Source organism: Schistocerca americana, chromosome 8 (genome assembly GCF_021461395.2).
Source record: "Schistocerca americana isolate TAMUIC-IGC-003095 chromosome 8, iqSchAmer2.1, whole genome shotgun sequence".
Taxonomy (NCBI): Eukaryota; Metazoa; Arthropoda; class Insecta; order Orthoptera; family Acrididae; genus Schistocerca; species Schistocerca americana.
The window spans coordinates 523,726,305-523,740,547 of record NC_060126.1 but is presented as its reverse complement, the minus strand read 5'-3'; the positions used below and the strand labels follow the sequence as shown (position 1 = coordinate 523,740,547).

The 14,243-nt window shown below is 45.2% G+C and overlaps 1 non-coding gene across 1 annotated transcript; it reads right to left on the bottom strand.

Annotated features, from left to right (window-relative positions):
• Nucleotides 1-3,711: 3,711 nt before the first annotated feature.
• Trnaa-cgc lies at nt 3,712-3,784 on the bottom strand. The gene has a single exon. It is a non-coding gene; the product is annotated as a tRNA-Ala (tRNA).
• Between the last annotated feature and the right edge of the window lie 10,459 nt (nt 3,785-14,243).

The window sequence follows — 14,243 nt, the reverse complement described above, 5'->3', positions numbered from 1 at the left end:
CTCCATTCACGCCTGTCGCGATACCACTGGAGGCGGGCTGCACGATATTGGGGCGTGAGCGGAAGACGGCCTAACGGTGTGCGGGACCGTAGCCCAGCTTCATGGAGACGGTTGCGAATGGTCCTCGCCGATACCCCAGGAGCAACAGTGTCCCTAATTTGCTGGGAAGTGGCGGTGCGGTCCCCTACGGCACTGCGTAGGATCCTACGGTCTTGGCGTGCATCCGTGCGTCGCTGCGGTCCGGTCCCAGGTCGACGGGCACGTGCACCTTCCGCCGACCACTGGCGACAACATCGATGTACTGTGGAGACCTCACGCCCCACGTGTTGAGCAATTCGGCGGTACGTCCACCCGGCCTCGCTCAAAGTCCGTCAACTGCACATACGGTTCGCGTCCACGCTGTCGCGGCATGCTACCAGTGTTAAAGACTACGATGGAGCTCCGTATGTCACGGCAAACTGGCTGACACTGACGGCGGCGGTGCACAAATGCTGCGCAGCTAGCGCCATTCGACGGCCAACACCGCGGTTCCTGGTGTGTCCGCTGTGCCGTGCGTGTGATCATTGCTTGTACAGCCCTCTCGCAGTGTCCGGAGGAAGTATGGTGGGTCTGACACACCGGTGTCAACGTGTTCTTTTTTCCATTTCCAGGAGTGTATTTTAAGTGTAACTAATCTAAGAAAATTAGACCCAAAGACAGTTTTTATTTGTTTTATATTAATTTTGCATTATTTGGTTTTGTACGACCATTTGTACATTATCCCGTACTGATAGCGTGTCATCTGCAACCGAACGATGTTAATATGAATTCTATTGGCGAGTAGACACATCAGTTTATGTTTAAATGTAATTTTGTTATGTCAAGATATTTCGCGCATATATTCGCTATTATTTACATTTTGCTCTGGAAGATTCTTATTCTTTTGTGTTTCCATGAGTTATTGAGAACCACACAAAAATATTACACAAATTTTGCAGAATATTGGTCGTAACGAATGCTTTTCATTTCATCACAATACAGTGTAATCGTTGTTATTATGTCTCCCAACCAATCGCCGTTCATTTTATCTCAAGAGAGTTGGGCGCCGAATGTGAATCTTGTTTTCTTTCTCTCTCCGTCTCTCTTCCTCTCTCTCTCGGCGTATGTGTAAGATTATTTGCTTCTTGCGTTGTCCTTTCTGTAATGTTATTTTAATGTGTTAAATAGTGTGCATTTTCAGAGTGCAGTGTGTTTATTTATAACCTGTATACCTTCTGCTGTTGTCTTCTGTATGTGGAAGTTTTTTTCTAATGTTAGTTTATGGTACACGCTCTAGCTGGATTTTAGTATTTTTAAATCTCTTTCTATTGCAGTTTAATGGTGGTTGGGAGCTATTAGGTGGTCATCAAATGTGCTATGGGAGTCTTTTAGAGCTTTGAGGTGTTCTGAAATGGTTCAAATGGCTCTGAGCACTATGGGACTTAACTTCTGAGGTCATCAGTCCCCTAGAACTTAGAACTACTTAAACCTAACTAACCTAAGGACGTCACACACATCCATGCCCGAGGCGGGATTCGAACCTGCGACCGTAGCGGGTGCGCGGTTCCAGACTGTAGCGCCTAGAACCGCTCGGCCACATTGGTCGGCTGAGGTGTTCTGAATATGTTGTTTCGGAGTTCCTGCATGTATGTACTAAGTATAGTGACCGAGAAATATGGCATGTGAGTTCATATATTCCTGATCTGTTGAATTTCTCTGTGGGTGCTTCCGGTGTATTGTTCCTTTAATATGTTGTATTTTCTGTGAACTATTTTGTTATTGTAGGTGAGTAGTTTTGTGAGTATCCCGTTGCTCTTTTGTGTCTTGAATGTGGTCATTGATTGTTTATTGTGTATTTCTGTGTTGTGTAAGGCCTTGTATGTATATGGCCTGTTAATTCCTTTTCCATTTACATATTTGTTGGTTTAGTTACTCTATCATATGGCTACCATAACCATTTTCAACTGCTATTTATTTTATTGTGTAAAGCTCCTGCCGGCCGCGGTGGTCTAGCAGTTCTAGGCGCGCAGTCCGGAACCGCGCGACTGCTACGGTCGCAGGTTCGAATCCTGCCTCGGGCATGGATGTGTGTGATGTCCTTAGGTTAGTTAGGTTTAAGTAGTTCTAAGTTCTAGGGGACTGATGACCACAGTAGTTAAGTCCCATAGTGCTCAGAGCCATTTGAACCATTTTTTGTAAAGCTCCTCTGTTTAGTTCTGTTTGCTTGTGAGTGAATATGAAGAAACAGGATCTGCCACAACAAAACCCAGCCCATATACGCGCGAAATATCTTGACACAACAGAATTAAATTTAAACGTTAAGTGATCTGTTAACTCGGCAACAAAATTCACATTAACATCTTTTGGTAGCAGATGACAAGCTACCAGTACAGGATAACGTACAAATGGTCCTGAAACCATATAATGTAAAATTAAGGTAATAACAAAAGCAAACAAAAACTATCTTTGGGCCTAATTTTCGTAGATTAGTTATCATTTAAACTATTTTCACATTTCACAGATTTGAATAAAGTTCACAGGTGCTGCAACATGTATGGGTCTCAAGAAAAAGCGGTGGTTTGGAAAACAGGAGGACCTTATGTCCAATAAATTTAACTGTAAAGACGGCAAATGCAAGCGATGCGAGGCCAAGTGATGAAGCTTTCTGTTCACCTCTAATATCGATTGAGCCTTCCTCCGTAGCTGAGAAATTTGACAAATACGACCGCAGACATAACTGGTGTTGGAGAAACGTCCTGGGAACACGATAGGCGATTAAAATTATGAACTTGAGAGGGGGCGGAACGGATTAACCACATGGAGGTGTTCCTCATGTAGATACATACTCTACGAGCTACTGACCAGTATGGTACAGGCAGTTTTCTGTCCTATAACATTTGCTAATTGAGCAAGAGAAATAAATGACTGTATGCTCCTTAATTCATGGCATCTTATTCTCGCGATCCGAATTCGAGGCGTATGACGGTAGGACGCACTCTCTTCTTTGAACACAAGTTGTCAAAATTTGCTAAAAAGGTTTTCGCGAGGACAGCTTCGCCTTTTACCAAAGCCCAACATACAAATTATCCATTCCACCAAGTATGCGCTCAGGAGTGGAGGTGAAACACGGAAAGTGCGCTCGTGGCCCAAGCAGATCACAGGAAAAACTGCTCATTTTAAAAGGATTTTACGAAGGTATGTAATCTAAAGCTTATGCTATTCTTATGACTGTTATACGAGTCTGCAAACAGTGATAAATTCTCTTTGTAATGGCCTTACTATCGGTACATTACAGATCCGATGATGGGAGCAAGACTCTGCTGAAACACGCCATTGTGAAGTAAAAAAAAAAAAAAAACCACGGGATCTTGGCTGCAGAAGATTTTCCTATTCACCAATGACAGGTCGCTTCCTACCAAAATGTGCAACCTATACAGAAGTAACAGATTTGTATGAGAAAGGGCAGAATTGTGTTTTGTAATGTCAGTGTATCATATGTTAGTGCTTCACAAATGCTTCACAGGAGGAGGATATTAGTGTTTAACGTCCCGTCGACAACGAGGTCATTAGAGACGGAGCGCAAGCTCGGGTGAGTGAAGGATGGGGAAGGAAATCGGCCGTGCCCTTTCAAAGAAACCATCCCGGCATTTGCCTGAAGCGATTTAGGGAAATCACGGGAAACCTAAATCAGGATGGCCGGAGACGGGATTGAACCGTCGTCCTCCCGAATGCGAGTCCAGTGTGCTAACCACTGCGCCACCTGGCTCGGTGCTTCACAGATAACATTCGTAATTCATTACAATCTGAACAGATCCGAACCAGTCGTCACTTCATTTAAAATTCCGACTCCTGGAATAGAAAACAGTTCCTTCTAAGGGCGCAAATAGGCCATTCAATCCATAATATCCACATCACCTCTGACGGTCCCACGGAGGATCTGGGTTTGGAGTCTCGGTGATCAAAAGTATCCGGACAAGCCCAAAAACACACGTTTCTCATGTTAGGTGCACTGTGCTGCCACCTACTGCCAGGTACTCTACATCAGCGACCTCAGTAGCCACTAGACATCGTGAGAGAGCGGAATAGGGCGCTCCGCGGAACTCACGGACTGCGAACGTGGTCAGGTGACTGGGTGTCACTTGTGTCGTACGTCTGTACGCGAGGTCTCCACACTCCTAAACATCCTTAGGTCCACTGTTTCCGATATGATGGTGAAGTGGAAACGTGAAGGGACACGTACACCACAAAAGCGTACAGGCCGACCTCGTCTGTTGACTGGCAGAGACCGCCGACAGTTGAAGAGGGTCGTACTGTGTAATAGGCAGACATCTATCCAGACCATCACGCAGGAATTCCAAACTGCATCAGGATCCACTGCAAGTTCTATGACAGTTAGACTGGAGGTGAGAAAACTCGGATTTCATGGTCGAGCGGCTGCTCATAAGCCACACATCACGCCGGTAAATACCAAACGACGCCTCGCTTGGTGTAAGGAGCGTGAACATTGGACGACTGAACAGTGCAAAAGCGTTGTGTGGAGTGACGAATCACGGCACATAATGTGGCGATCCGACGCCAGGGTGTGGGTATGGCGAATGCCCGGTGAACGTCATCTGCCAGCGCGAATAGTGCCAACAGCAAAATTCGGAGGCGGCGGAGTTATGGTGCGGTCGTGTTTCTCATGGAGGTGGCTTGCACCCTTTGGCACTACCACAGCACAGGCCTACAGTGATGTTTTAAGCACCTTCTTGCTTCCCACTGTTGTACAGCAATTCGGGGATGGCGATTGCATCTTTCAACACGATCGAGAACCCGTTCGTAATGCACGGCCTGTGGCAGAGTGTTTACACGAGAATAACGTCCCTGTAATGGACTGGCCTGCACAGAGTCCAGGCCTCAGTCCGATAGAACACCTTTGGGATGTTTTGGAACGCCGACTCCGTGCCAGGCCTCACCGACCGACATCGACACCTCTCCTCTGTGCAGCACTACGTGAGGAATGGGCTGCCATTTCCCAAGAAACCTTCCAGCACCTGATTGAACGTACGCCTGCGAGAGTGGAAGCTTTCATCAAGGCGAAGGGTGAGCCAACACCATTTTGAATTCCAGCATTACCGATGGAGGGCGCAACGAACTTGTACGTCATTTTTAGCCTGGTGTCCGGATATTTTTGATCACATGCTGTAGAAGGAAACAGTAGTAGCTCAGATTTCATAGCCCGGTGTTAACACTCTGGAGACGGTTTTTGCGTGCGTGTGCGTGTATCGTGGCGGGGTGGGGGGGGGGGGGGCTGTGCTGACCTCTGTGGCTGCCACTGAGTGACGCACCACTAGGCATGTGGTGGAGCGGCGTGGGTGGCGCGCCAGTTTCCTGCTCAGCGCCACGGTGTTTGTTTTTTAGCTCGGAAACCACAGCAGGTGCCGCCGCAGCGTTGCTGCGGCGCCTGGAGTACAAGAAAACGATGTACCATCAATCGTGCCGCGCTGGAGACGAGATGGGGTGGTAAGATGTAAAACATTACGCGCCCTGGAGTCTCCGTCGCAGAACCGCAGTACTGGTTTTTATACATCCGCTACACATACTGTATCAGGTACTGCTCGTAGGGAAAGCGAAACTGTAATAATGCAGCAACGAATAAATGTTTCGCACACGTACATTGCCTGTTGATAGTGCAATATTTATTCCTTTTTTAAAACAACGTCAAAAATGATCTGCTAAAAGTGAAGTATAATGTGGGCGCAAAGTAATATCTTCACATACATGCAGTCTCCTAGTTTCTTAATACAATACGTTATACTACATGGTGAACGCTGAACAGAAACGATAATACATCCGCTATGTCCCAAAGGAGCATATTATTTCGGCTAAAGTTCCCAATACAAATAAACGGTTTATCAGACACAGTGGGGTCGGAACACTTCCAAGGGGTGACCTAGCCGCATCCTCAGGTTGCAAAACTGCGACCAGTCACTGGTACACTATACTTTATTTTGTCTTTACCAGTTTCATGCCGGTCAGTCGTCTTCTGAGGAAGAAACTACGGATTTCATTGCATGCCATTTGCCTACGTTTTCGCTGCCAAGATTTTGTATTCAGTGTCCGCCTGTACAGATTTTGATTCTAAGAACCTCTAAAGGCGAATGCTGGGATTATGCCATAGAAAAGTCTAGGCCTAGAGAGATAGTCTTGTCAGTCTTCATTAAGGAACATTTTACAAATTTTAAGACACATTTAGCTGACTTTGTGTCATTTGCAGGGAACTCCACGAGGGGGTAGTCTGTTTTCGTCCCCCATTAAATTTATTTACAATATTTACATGACTGTCAATGACTATATTAAACTACTCTTCATTCTGACGTTTTCTTCGTCACAGTTACTTCTGTGCATAGGCCACAAAGGTCATAAATGATTTTAAGTTCTCATCGGTTTCGAGTTTCTTTAAGGCCTTTGCAATCGCTTAGCCAGTCTTCACTGCTGGCTTATTCTTCCCTTTCCCATCAAAGTTTAAAATACGTGGTGAAAATGGTGTCCATGGTACTCTGCATCGCCTCGAAGATTTTTCGCTGATGAGTAAACTTTCTGATAAACTTATAGTATTAATGTATTTATTCCTCGGCTCCATCCTTCTGGGATGTTATTAGTGGGATGTCGTCTTCCACGGCAATAACACGTCTCTGTTGGTACATGTTCGTTATCGAGCCACTGGTCCACAAAATAAACACGAAAATCCTGAATCTTTTGGTTTTCAGGCGTACTCTCCTGAATACACAGCCAACCATCATTCTGAATTTCCACTGGAAGATTTGCTAGAGCAGAACACATTCTTATGCAACAGAGATTTCCTCGTTTTCCTTATAAAATGAAACGAGGCTACAACAAACACTGATTAAAATGATATTTGTAAGCAGTAATCTATATCCCAGGAAACAAGCCGTTACCTGGTTGGACGATGGCAATTTCGAAGTCCATCATCAGAGATGCAGGGTTCCATCCAGGCAAGTTAGTTTTAATAGCTTTAAAAAAAGGCTCGTATGTTTCTCGATTTTTATTTGGCAGAAAAGCGTAAACAACTAGAATGGCGTTCGTTTTCTCCCAAGGGCTATTAAGGTCGGCGTGGAGTATACACACTATCCAAACTGCTTGCTCGAGCACTCAAACGTTCCATCCACAAAGAATGATTCGAAGCTTGATAAACGCGCTTTTCTCTTTTCACTGATAAACACGTGTATTCTGTCACTTGGTCACCTGTTGTCACCTACAAGTAAAAAATTGCTATCATCATGCACCAGTAAATAATTTTCCTGGAAGAATATTCCTCCAATATCGGTGGGAATCTTTGTGGTTCCCATATATTTTCGCATAACTATTGTTTCCCAATTCTGTATGATGGTAAAGATGTTACGAAGTTGCACTGTCGACTGAAAAACTGCCGTACCTCTTCAACGTAAATAGAAGAAACTGTGGCGTCTGTTTCTTTTGCCAGCTTCTTTGCGCTGATAAAGCTATCTCGCACTTCACTTGGAACTTCATCCGGAATACAAACATGGCTACCTTCCTCTAAAATTGTGCTATTTTTTGTGGATGCCTTCCTTTGCATTTATTCTTTTTAATGCTCACACAACGGCAGTAAGCCACTTCTCGTTTGTTTGTACATTCCAATATATAGTGAAGACCGTTATAAATCAGTAAAGGTTTCTCTTTGGCTGTCTCGGTGAACTCCATAATCGCAGCACTAAAACACGGAACACTATTTGCAGAGGTCAGCTGCAGTACTGAACTGTGGGAGAAAGTCAAGCACTCTACGAACTGGTGCGGGACAGGGAACTTTGTGCAGGAAATGTGCTTTGGCCTTGCTCAGAATACGTCGCAAGTAGCGGCACAAAGGCCGTTGTATTCTACTTCTGGAACACCTACATCTACATCTACATCCATACTCCGCAAGCCACCTGACGGTGTGTGGCGGAGGGTACCCTGAGTACCTCTATCGGTTCTCCCTTCTATTCCAGTCTCGTATTGTTCGTGGAAAGAAGGATTGTCGGTATGCTTCTGTGTGGGCTCTAATCTCTCTGATTTTATCCTCATGGTCTCTTCGCGAGATATACGTAGGAGGGAGCAATATACTGCTTGACTCTTCGGTGACGGTACGTTCCCGAAACTTTAACAAAAGCCCGTACCGAGCTACTGAGCGTCTCTCCTGCAGAGTCTTCCACTGGAGTTTATCTATCATCTCCGTAACGCTTTCGCGATTACTAAATGATCCTGTAACGAAGCGCGCTGCTCTCCGTTGGATCTTCTCTATCTCTTCTATCAACCCTATCTGGTAGGGATCCCACACTGCTGAGCAGTATTCAAGCAGTGGGCGAACAAGCGTACTATAACCTACTTCCTTTGTTTTCGGATTGCACCCTGTCCACTGCCTAAGTGTCCCGGGCTCCGTGCAAATGTCAACACTGAACACGCACCATCTCCGTACAAGTGTCATTCCGTGCAAATGTCACAATCTCGATACGATCGGCAGGTAGTTTGCTAACGGAGATGTTGCTCTCAGAAGGTATCGTCGTTGAATGATCGGAGAGAAATGCACTTCGAAAGGACTTGGACAAAATTTCACTTAGTTTAAAGAATTTCAGCTCTGTTTAAGATCCATAAATATAAAATAATGTCTATAATAAAGAGAAAAACCCCGATAGTATCGTATTGCAGTATAAATGGTCAACATTTTCTGCACGCGACACAATACCATAGCCGACTGTGCAGCACATGCCTCAAATTCCGCAGCCAGAGCTCGAGCTGTGTCATGGGAATGTCCTCTACCTTGGTCAACAGTTCAAACGGTTTTGCGGCGCATTTGCACTGGTACCCCTTAAAGATTCAAAATGTGCACCAAATAAAGCCCCAAGATATGCTCTTCGTTTTTGTTTTTGTTTTTGTTTTTTTGCGTACATGGGGATGGATGACATGTGACTGGAGAATATTCTTTAGACCTACGAGACACATTTTACTCTGCACGGTGGCATAAATGAACAGAACTGTCGCCCACGGGGCTCTACTCTGCCATATGTTATTCAGGGACATTGACTGTACTCGAACCATGTGACTGTGTGGTGTGGTTTCAAACGCTCCTTCACTCTCGATCAGTTTTTCTTCGAGCTGGTGACACTTCGGGGGCCTGTTAGGTGTACAGTGACATCTGCACGTTATGAGGACCTCCTTGTGATTCCAGCTTGGCAAGAATGCATCTGTGTCCACACCACTATTTTAGTGCAACTGTGGAGATATCTGAAAGATTGTGTCTATCAGGAATGTATCTAGACTTCCTGATCTGTAGGATAGCATACGACGACGTATCGCTCTGTTTAACGCTGGATATGCTGCCAGCAAATATCGACAGTGTCGTGTTAATGATGCAGCGTGTTGCTGAATCGGGAGATGATACTGAACATATTTAAATTGGGACCATATCCTAACAAAAGTGCGAGAATCATTGTTATTAGGTGTTCGATCGTTCGTTCCCTTTGCCTGCAGCCACACCACGTTATGACCGCTTACAGCGCCAAATTTTCACCTGGCAGCAGAAAGTGGAACTATTATTTCTTCAACAAACCCAGCGATGATGATGATGATGATGATGATGATGATGTTTGGTTTGTGGGGCGCTCAACTGCAAGTCCCAATTGTTACACAGTCCAAAGTTTAATTCAATCCAATCTAGCAACTGTCACGAATGATGATGATGATGAAATGATGAGGAAAATATAAACACTTAGTCGCCAGCGAGAGAAAATCCCCCTGGGGATCCAACCCGGGACCCTGTGATCCAGAGGCAATACCCAGTGAGCGCGCCGATTAAAGAACATGAGTACGAAGTTCCAACGTTCAATGATGTATACAGCCGCACTGCAGCACTCGGAACAACGTTAGTTTAATTTCAACCAACCGGTGTATTTATTTAGGGATGGTACTAGAAGGCTGCATGAAACTGATGGGTCACACGTAAACTCTATAGGAAATCGAATGAACAAGTTAATTTTTTTGCAAAAATACTGACAAATTGCAGTTAATCTACAAAGGAAATCGTGCGCAAGATAGCATTACGATCAGTTCAAGACTTCTACTCCCACGTTTGGTGTCTCGGCCGGCGTTGATCGAATTTAGGTATTCATTCATGCGAATCTTTAGAAGGTGACAAAATTCTTGCGAAACCCTCTCGGATAATATTCTAGAACCTGTATTCAAGGAACAAAGTGTGACAATATGCCGTCACCCTTGTATATCTCGCACAAGGTTGATGAGCGTTAGATCAGGCAATTTATGTTTTCATACAGAGTCAGAAAAACAATTTGATCAATGTATGAATGAAATAGCACATAAAATCGTTAACACTGGTGTGAACTACCCTTTGCTACGCGTATCACAGTGGCTTGCAGAGTAAATGCTCGTCTGTACATGTGGGAGGGGCATCATAGCCCCGACCGGACCGTTTGTGAAGAATGGACCAAATAAATAAATCATTAGAATGTTTCTACAACAGCAAAAATAAGTGGTTAAGACCGGGGAAGAACCAGCTATGACCAACGGTATAAGGATGCAGAGGGCAATGGAGCCCAGTGCATTAAAGACACATAACGTGTATCGACAAGACATGTGGCCTCTAATTGAAAAAGTGTTATGATGGTCTCTCCATTGGAAAAAGATTTCGGAATAGTCCCCCATTCGGATCTCCTGGAGGGAACTGCCATGGAGGAGGTGACCGTGAGAAAAAGACTGAATAACCAAGCAAAGGATACCGTTCTATGGTATGTCAGAAGCCTAAAGGTGGTACGGAAACTAGAAAATCTGAAAAGGTAAATGCAAAGGCTGAAGCTAGATATAGTAGGCGTCAGTGTAGTGAAATGGAAAGAACACAAACATTTCAGGTCAGATGAGTAGAGGGCAATATCAACAGCGGCAGAAAATGGTATAACAGGTGTAGGATTCGTTATGAAGGTAGGGCAGAGGGTGTGTTACTGTGAACAGTTCAGTCACAGGATTGTTCTTATCAGAATCGACCGCAAACGAATACCGACAACAATAATTCAGGTATACATGCCGTCGTCGCAAGCTGAAGATAAAGAGCAGAGAAAGTATATGAAGATATTGAAAGGGTAATATAGAACGTAAAGAGAGATGAAAATCTAACAGTCATGGAAGATTGGAATGCAGTTGTAGGGGAAGGAGTAGAAGAAAAGGTTACAGGAGAATATGGGTTTGGAACAAGGATTGAGAGAGGAGAAAGACGAATTGAGTTCTGTAATAAATTTCAGCTAGTAATACCAAATACTCTGTTCAAGAATCACAAGAGGTAGAAAAGGCCGGGTGATACGGAAAGATTACAGTTAGATTCCATCATGGTCAGGCAGAGATTCCGAAATCAGATACTCGATTGTGAGGCGTACCGAGGAGCAGATATAGACTCAGATCACAATGTAGTAGTGATGAATAGTAGGCTGAAGTTTAAGAAATTAATCAAGAAGAATCAACACGCAAAGAAGTGGGATACGAAAATACTAAGGAATGACGAGATACCAACCAGATAAATCATGTGAGGCAGCTCTCCACCAACTCGTTGGGAAGGTGGAAAAAGCACTTCACTTCCAAGAAATAGCCCTCTGCATCTTCCTAGATATCTAGGGGGCCTTCAGTCACATGACCGTCTATTCCATGGTAAGGGGAGCAGAGGTGCATGACCTGGGGACCACTATAAGCAGGTGGACCAGTGCCACGCTTCGTGGAAGGAAGGTAGAGGCTACCATGACGAATGAAAAGATGGTAATTAAGACCACCAGAGGCTGCCCACAAGAAGGAGTTTTGTCTCCACTATTGTGGAATCTAGTGGCGAACGAACTCATTGAGGAACTAAATTCCAGACAATGCTTCTGCCAAGGATACGCAGATGACCTTGTAATAGTACTACTTGGCAAATTCACCGACACACTCAGGAATATGGCACAAGGAGGGTTGGACATTGTGCAGAAATGGTGCATTAAACAGGATCTGAGAGTTAATCCTAAGAAGACTGTTGTGGTGCCATTTACGAAGAGACATATTCAGCATGCAACTTGGAACTTAAGGCACTTCGATGAAACTCTATCTGTGAAGGGAATAGTGAAATATCTGGGGGTAATCTTGGATGAGAAGCTAATTTGGACCCCTCATATTAAGATCAGCTGCTCCAAGGCAAACAGTACTTCAGTAAGGACTAGGAGGGCTTGTGGCAAAAACTGGGGCCTAAGCCTCAGGGGTATGCACTGGATATACACCACAGTGGTTAGAACTAGGATTTCCTATGGGGCCGTAGTATGGTGGAAGCAGCTAGAACAGCGGGCTGCTCCTAAGGGGCTTGCTAAGGTGCAGAGATTGGCCTGCTTAGCCATAACAGGCGGAATTAGCAGCACACCAAACGCTGGAATGGAAGCCATGCTGGATATGCCTCCACTTCACCTTTGGGTTAAGATGGAGGCAGCAGCTGGGGCACACAGACTTGAAACTGGCCAAAACTGGGTCTCATTCGGATATCCAGAATCACACACTAACATAGTGAGTGAGGTAAATATAGGTATGGCTGGGGTAATGCCTGACGACTATAACTCCCAACTGCTCCGATAAGCCTTACAACATAATAATTGGAAGTAGGGAGCAGTGGGAGGAAACAGTTCGACACCGTACGGGGGGCGTCGTTTGGTTCACCGACGGGTCGAAAACAGACCAAGGCGTTGGGGCAGGGCTGTATAGGGTTCAGCCAAGACTGGAGAGCATCGTCGCTCTAGGGGAACTGGCCTCTGTATTCAAAGCTGAAATTACTGCAATCAGGCCACGTGTGGAGGAGAATATGCGTAGGTGCTAGAATGACCGTAGCATCTACATCTATTCAGACAGCCAGGCAGCCCTGAAATCATTGGCAGCTCCTGCAACAAGATCTAAAATTGTTGGAGATTGCCACAGGGTTCTGGTGGAGCTAGGTGGAAGCAATAGGGTGAACCTAGTGTGGGTCCCTGGCCACTCAGGGATCTGTGGCATTGAACAAGCCGATAGATTGGGTAGGATGGGCGCAACAAATCCATCTATTGGACCGGAACCTGTCCTGACAATCACCAAGGCTATGATCAAATTAGAAATATGGAACTGGCTTAGGAAACAGCATATAGGATATTGGACCAAGGTGCATAAACAAAAATATGGTAAAGGTAATGATGCCCAAACCATGTTTCAAAAGAAGCTCTGGAATCCTGGGCTTGAATAGGAAAGAGATCAAACTCATGACTGGACTGATGACTAGCCATGGGAATTTCAAAAAACACCTACACACATTGGGTATAACGGAAGAGGACCCTAAATGTAGGATCTGTGATGAGGGTGAAGAAAGTGCATCACACCTAATCTTCGAATGCATGGCATCAGAGAGTAAAAGAAACAGTATCTTCGGGACCACTAGACCTGAAGAGATTGTGTGTAACAAAAAACTGGTAGAGGGACTCCTTGCACTATTTAAGGGCACTGGCTGGCTTTACTAGGGATACAGGGAGCGATACCGCACAATAAACCTAGTTTCGGTGCGGGCAGTGGCGGGTCAGACCTAAGCTGTTTTAGCTCCCCTTTCAAAATCAATCAATCAATATGTGGAAAACACTGACAAGGAGACAGATCATGATGATACATCAGGGAAAGCCTTTCATGGCACTAGAGCTAGCTGTAGAGGTCAAAAACTGTAGAGGAAAAGAGAGATTGGAATACATGCAGCAAATAATTGAGGACGGAGGTTGCACTGGAGAGGAATTCGTGTCAGCCCGCATCTAACCGCTGAGCGGCGGCACCCGGCAGCGCCTCGTTCTGTGTGGTGGCTGCAGTCGGCGTAGCATCGGTCTCAGACTACGAGAAACCGGGAAAGGAAGTGGACAGACAAGGCAGTTGCAGTACACCATGTCCGTGTCAAAGAGCTCAATATCAGCAAATCAGTCATTTCGTCGCGGCAAAACGATTGGTCTCCAGCGAATGGGTTTATTGTGACGTCGAATTTCATCACTTACAGGGCATGCTGCAGGGACAATGAATTGTGTGTGGGGGGCGTGGACGATCGTAAGCAGCGACGAGAGGGTAACTGGCCACACGACTTGAAGTCACTGCAAACATGCGGCTTGCTTGGGCCTTTGTTGGGCGCAGGCAATGACGTTTCAAATGATAATTGGGAT